This window comes from Emydura macquarii, unplaced genomic scaffold (genome assembly GCF_026122565.2).
Source record: "Emydura macquarii macquarii isolate MOO-44397 ecotype Brisbane River unplaced genomic scaffold, CSIRO-AGI_Emac_v2 contig_2676, whole genome shotgun sequence".
Classification (NCBI taxonomy): Eukaryota; Metazoa; Chordata; order Testudines; family Chelidae; genus Emydura; species Emydura macquarii.
This window is the reverse complement of record NW_027132813.1, coordinates 38,315,979-38,321,978: the sequence shown is the minus strand read 5'-3', so window position 1 is coordinate 38,321,978 and position 6,000 is coordinate 38,315,979. Positions and strand designations below refer to the sequence as shown.

The 6,000-nt window shown below is 44.0% G+C and overlaps 1 protein-coding gene across 2 annotated transcripts in view; it reads left to right on the top strand.

Annotated features, from left to right (window-relative positions):
* The first annotated feature begins 679 nt into the window (after nt 1-679).
* The window catches only part of VPS54 (VPS54 subunit of GARP complex), a 60,043-nt gene continuing 54,722 nt past the window's right edge, over nt 680-6,000 (top strand). The window contains exons 1-2 of one of the 2 annotated variants that reach the window (XM_067565237.1): nt 680-799; nt 1,823-1,933. The gene's annotated coding sequence lies outside the window, so the exon portion shown is untranslated. The remainder of the gene's footprint in view (nt 800-1,822; nt 1,934-6,000) is intronic. The other variant, XM_067565238.1, reaches the window with a different exon arrangement.

The window sequence follows — 6,000 nt, the reverse complement described above, 5'->3', positions numbered from 1 at the left end:
CTTGTCTCTCTAATATGCTGGCACCACCACAGCTATAACAAACCTGCATACAAAAATCATGAGTCAGGCCTTAAAAAAAAAAATCACAAGTTTAAATATATATGGTTCTTTTAGGTGCCTTTGGATTTCTGAGCCTTTAGAGTACTCTCAGATCCTCTTTTCAAGTCCTTCTCTGCAGCCAGGTCAGCTAGAAACTTGGGTTTGGTTTCGTTTTATAATGAAAGCTGACATGTAAGCGCTTGAGTCCCGGCGCTGGGGTTTAGAGGAAACCCGCCCAGTATTGCAGGAGTGCTGATAAAATTGCAAGTCCTCAAGCTGGGGCTGGGCCCAGGAAGGTCAAGTGTCTTTATGGGCACGGGATGCGGTGTCCCAAGGGGTGCAAAAACCCAGCGCTTGTGTCTGGCCAGGCCCTTTCCCAGCACGGCGAAGAAGGGGGTCCCCCTAGGCAGGCGGCTGTCGCAGGATTTGGCGGAGGCTCCTGTGTCACCAGGCCCCCGGCACTGCCAGCCCCGCTCCCCCGGGCCTTCCCCCTGCCAGCGGCGGCGCTGGGGCTTCGGCCCGCCGTGTAGCGCGGACGGCTCCTCCCAGTCACCGGCGGGGCTGCGGGGAGAGGCGGCGCCTGAGCGCGGCCTGCCCGCCGCCGGCCCGGCAGCTCCCGTCCCTGAGCCGAGCGGGGTGGGGGGGGACTGGGCCGGCCCTGGGCAAACGGTGGCGGCGGCGGCGGCGACGGGTCGCTGCGGAGGCGGCGGGGATGCGCTAGGCCGCGCCGGTGCCCGCGCCGCGCCGGGGGATCCCGCAGGTACAGAACTGGCACCCGGCCCGGCCCGGCCGCAGGCCCCCGCGGCGCGACGGGGAAGCCGGCCTGGTCCGGCGGCGCGGACGCTCCCTCAGAGCAGGGCAGGCTGGACACCGTGGCCCCCTCGGGCACAGGCTGTGTCTGCCCTGGCGCTGGGGACAGGACCTACCGCCCCCCGCCCCCACACCGGGGGCCTGTGGTGCCATGACCCGCCCGGGCACCCGCTGTCCCCCATGCTCCCCCGAGCACAGGCTGGGTTCCATGCCGCCCTCCTCCATCCCCCAGCACGCAGGCTGGACCCCATGTCCCGTCCCCCCCCTTCAGGGCACAGGCTGGACCCTATGCCATCTCCTTTAGAGCACAGACTGTCTCTCTAGCCTTTCCCCTAGTGGAGCTGTATTGTGCCAAGGCACAGGGCAGCCCTCTTTTCCCCTTCCTTCCACGGCAAGAGACAAGAGAAGTCTCTCTCCTCCACCCTCCTAAGTCCTAGAGGCCAGGCACGATCCTTCTCCCCCAACCTGCCATGCATCGCCACTGTCCCAAAGGACAGGCTGGCTCCACTTCTCCCCTCCATCTCCTGCCATGCACAACATGATCCCTGCTGGGGACAGGCTGGCTTTATCATCTTACAAAAGTTATGTTTTCCAAAGTGTTTTTGACGTGCTTGTTTTGACCCAGTGCTTTCTATTGTGTGTGTGTGTTTGGGACGGGGGGGTGGGGGGAAAGATGACTTTCTGTGATTCTTTTTGGAGCCTTTTCAATGCTGATCTTGATTGGCTGAGAGTGGTTATGCCCCTGCCCAGTATATGTTGCAAAGATTTGCATTTTGCATTGCATGTGCCTTGCATTTGTATTTCCATGTTAAAATTTTAATATCACCTACTGGAAATCGCAGTTCTGAACTCCTAGTGCTTACCACAAGATTGAGTTAAGCATGGAAATTTCGACTTTAACTTTGAATTTCCTGGGTTTTATTCACTTCTAGCAGAACCTTTACCTTAGTTTAATATGGAGTTCTTCATTTAGGTCATCAAAATATTTTCGTGAGTTACAAAAACAAGATTTTTTCTGCATGATGGAACTGGAAGAGATATGAAGTCTGCCTTCTTGAGGTATTCTTGGAGTATTGTCACTAAGGTACTGTAGAGTTAGTGGCATAATTTATCAGACTTGTATTTTGTAAATAACTGCCACCTGCGTAAAGAAATAACATGCTTATATTTGTGACAAATTCAATGGGTTTTCCTAGAGATAATCCCATTCCTAATGACAATCATGCTGAGTAAGGAAATGGAAGCAAAAAAAGCTTTTCTGTAATGCAATAAGGATTTGATGGCCTACTGGATAGCCATACATTTGATTTATAAATACTTATGGCTTATGTAGCAAATAACGGGATTTAAAAAAAAAAGTGATATGAGAAGATGGGGAATAACTGTTTCCTTGATATAGTAGGTCTTTCTTATGTATAGGAGATACTTATATAGTATAATGTGGTGTTCTCATACAGTTGGTTTTTTGTTGACAGTGTAGGAGGGTTACTGTCTATTCCTTTGACTTCTGAATTTATTTCTATAGTTAGCGTCTTATGGGGATTTCTTTCTACTTGTTGGCATTTTGTAGTTTTTTTCTGGTTTTAAATGTCAGTGAACCTAATCCTGTAATTTATTAACTTTTAGATTTAAATATAAAGAATTTTGTATTTGTCTAAGTGTCCGTCCACCACTATTTGTCCTCCTTTCAGAGCTTTAAATGTGGGTGACCATGTTCATTTATTTATTTATTTCTCTACCTATATCATGGCTGAGGAAGACTATCTTAACAAGAGGCAGTTCTATAACATAGACATAGGGCCTGTTCCTGTTCCCATGAAAGCTTTTGGGAGTAGATTGGTGCCTTTAGTGAGTATATGAGTAAAATGTAGATTGCCTAGAGCTAACTAATTTACCAGACATCTATTGTCATCTAGTCAGTGGCTGATAGGAAATATGAGAGTGGCCTCATTGGTGAAGTTTGGGGGTAATTCACTGTGAGAGGTTGAGGCTCTTCCATTCCACTCTCAGCTGTTGAGAAGAGTGCTGGGTTTCCTACTGAATTCTCCACTTTCCCCTGAGGCTCTACCTTGTATCATCCTGTGTGCAGTAAGTGTCTGATAAATATGAAGTCATATCCTCATCCCTCTTCCATTCACCTCCAGCTAGGTCTTAAAAAACCCTCTTGTTCCAGGTGAAATTTTGCTTGTGTGCATAGAGCTGGGGAGCCACTGATTCCTTCCCTGGGGAGGTTGGGAAGGCAGGGAACAGAGCGACAGCGGCACTGCTTGCTCTTTTTTAGGAGGGCAGGAAGGGGTAGGGAATAGAACTGCACAGGCATCCTTTCTCCTTTAAGAGGAACAGTGCTGTTGTGGAAACCACTTCTGTTATTCCTGTTGAAGCTTCGTGGGAGTAAGGGGTCCATTGTGAAGAAGGGGAACTGAGAGTTCAGGGGTCTCCTTCATATCTAGCATGGGTGGCAGCTCCAGAGGAAACGTGCAAAGAAATAGTGAGGCCCAGTATTCATTGTTTGGGTGATCCCAGAATTCATTAATAGAGGAGTCGCAAATTAATGTAATGAGGGTAGCATGGAGAGAGAGCTGAGAATTCATTGATTGTGGGCAGCAGGATGAGAAGATGTTCTGCCTGTATTTCAAGTATGATTTTTTTCACAGGCTCATAATTCAGTTAAATCAAAAGTAACTTTCAACAGAACATTCAAAGGTGCTTATTCTCAATGAGGGCTATTTACCTGCCAAATTTTAACTTTCTGATTTTAGCCTTTTCAATTGTAGAGTTGTTTAAAAGAAAGTTGCAATATTTTCTTTTTATAATGGGGAAAGAGTCTTTTCTGCATGTGCCTCCAACTCAAAAATGGCAGAACCATTTTTGATCAAATGTTCCAAAATATTCAGCTTCAGGTAGAGACCAAGTCTAGATCATTTCAGGTTGGAAACTGGGACTAGCAGAACTTTGAGTAACTTAAAACAGTGGGTAAGACTGGAAATGCTTATACAGTCTTTTTAGTATAGCAGTTGCTGCTGCTCCTGAGATAAGTGTGTCACAGAGTCCCTTTTAATTATAGAAAGTATTTTAAATTTTGGGGGTTATATATTTTGAAACAGAATATTGTAAACAGTGATGTAAGACAGATATAATCTGCTTTAAACATTGTCATAATTTTATTGTTCTGACAAGCTCCTGTTCTGCTTTTTAAATTTATATAAGTACATCCATTCATTCTTTTTGAAAATGGAAACCATCTGAGGGCTGGTCAGTGGTTTATGTGAAAAGAATTGATCCTTTCACTTGAGCTCCTGTTGGTCAGGTGTTCACATCACAAGAGCTACCATCAGAATTGGCACTTACTGTTTTTCTTATTGATGGTCAGCAGAGATGCAAAGTGTTGGATGCAAAGCGTGTTTTCTGTTATCTACCGACTCATCTTCAGTGATAATTTTCTGTCTAACCTCTCCCATAAATACGTTGAGGCCATTGATGAGGCAGTGTGATAATGGTGTACTGCTACAGAGCATGCTATACATGTTACGCGTACACAACTCTTTTGAAAACTTGGCCATTATTTTTAGAAAGTTAGGGCCAGATTCCCCAGTTTGATAGGGACAGTTTGCATTGCATAAGCAGCACAAATTGGCCCTAAAATGCCTGAAAATAGTTGGTGGAGAATTCCCCTTCCTCAGGGGAACTCTCTTCTAGTGTAAGTTAGGACTGCCTCTCTGAAGCCCTAATTTTTACCAGTGTGGGGTAGCTCTGGGCCTCAAACAGCTCTTAACAGGCCATGAAAATCAGTCTTAATATTGTAACTTTTTTGCCATGTTTGGAGTACTTTCTCATTCTCTCCTTAAAATGCCCCATGCTACAGTTTCCTTTTTTAGCTGAGGTCTAGATGGAACTCCTAATAAAGCTCATTAATATTGCTCATTGTTCAGCTGCAGGTAATTCTGTGAAGCAATGTGAGATGCTCCTCTCTCGCTCTTTTTCCAAGTGGACAATGTACCACTTCGGTAATACTACCAGCCCATATCAGTTAAGTGAGCAATATATTTTACCCAGAAATTAAACCAGGGCCTCTTCTATAGCAGTGTGGACTACTAACTATGAGGTCTGTTCTTATAAATTAATATAATATTTTTATGCTTTGTTACTTGTTTCTGAATAATTCCATCAGAGCTGACATTTGAAGAACTTGCTGTACAATGACCTAAATAGCTATATGTATTCAGAACTTGTCCACTTGGCATTAATTACAGAAGTATCAAAGAGCCAAATTTCAGTGTACCATAACTGTATCATGTTCTAGAGTTAAAGAAGCTATCTAGTTATGGGCTCTGCACCTGAAAGAAACACATAAACATGTCCTGATTTCAAGTTATTGCTGTTTGTTGTTGAGAACTAAAATTGCAGCAGATGAGAGGAAATGTGTATATTACAGATGTTCTAACAGTTCATGTGGCACCTGCATAAACTGTGAAATTTCAGTTGGAGTAGCTTATAAGGATACTAAAATGTCCAGACAATTCTTCTGGTAATACCTGTGGGTTTCTTCTGCTCTGTGTGTGGTTGTGTGTATGACTATATATCTGCACACATGTACCTACGGAATATACAGTGAAGTTTTTAATTTTTGTCTTTTCATTTTCTGCCCTGCCCTACTCTTACATTTTAAAGGGATGACATCAGCCTAAAATTCATATTTATTTGCCTTTTACTTGCTATTTACTAAAATTACTTCAACTGAAAAATGAGAGAAGTGTTTTTGTTTTTTGTTTACTTTGTGTTTGACGACAACTGCATAAAATTAATTTCCTCTGGGATAGTATGGTTTCTAACTCATTTCTTATATTCATTAGATTTCAAGTTGACAGTGTCACTCACTCATCGTGAGACATAAGAAAGGTCATTTTAAAATAATATTCACTGGGGTATTTAAACTGAGCTGCCTCTGCTGCTGCCGGTCCGTATTTTACAGAAAGACATATCAGTGTTCTGCATGATTCTCCAAATCACACTGCATTGCAGCACTGCTTTTACCCAAGTGAAGGCACATAGCATGAATTTCAATTATCCAAAATAGAGAATATTTAGAACAAATAGAGAATATTTGTTAAATATTAGACTATTAGAATATTACTTCATCTGATTCCAGGGAAG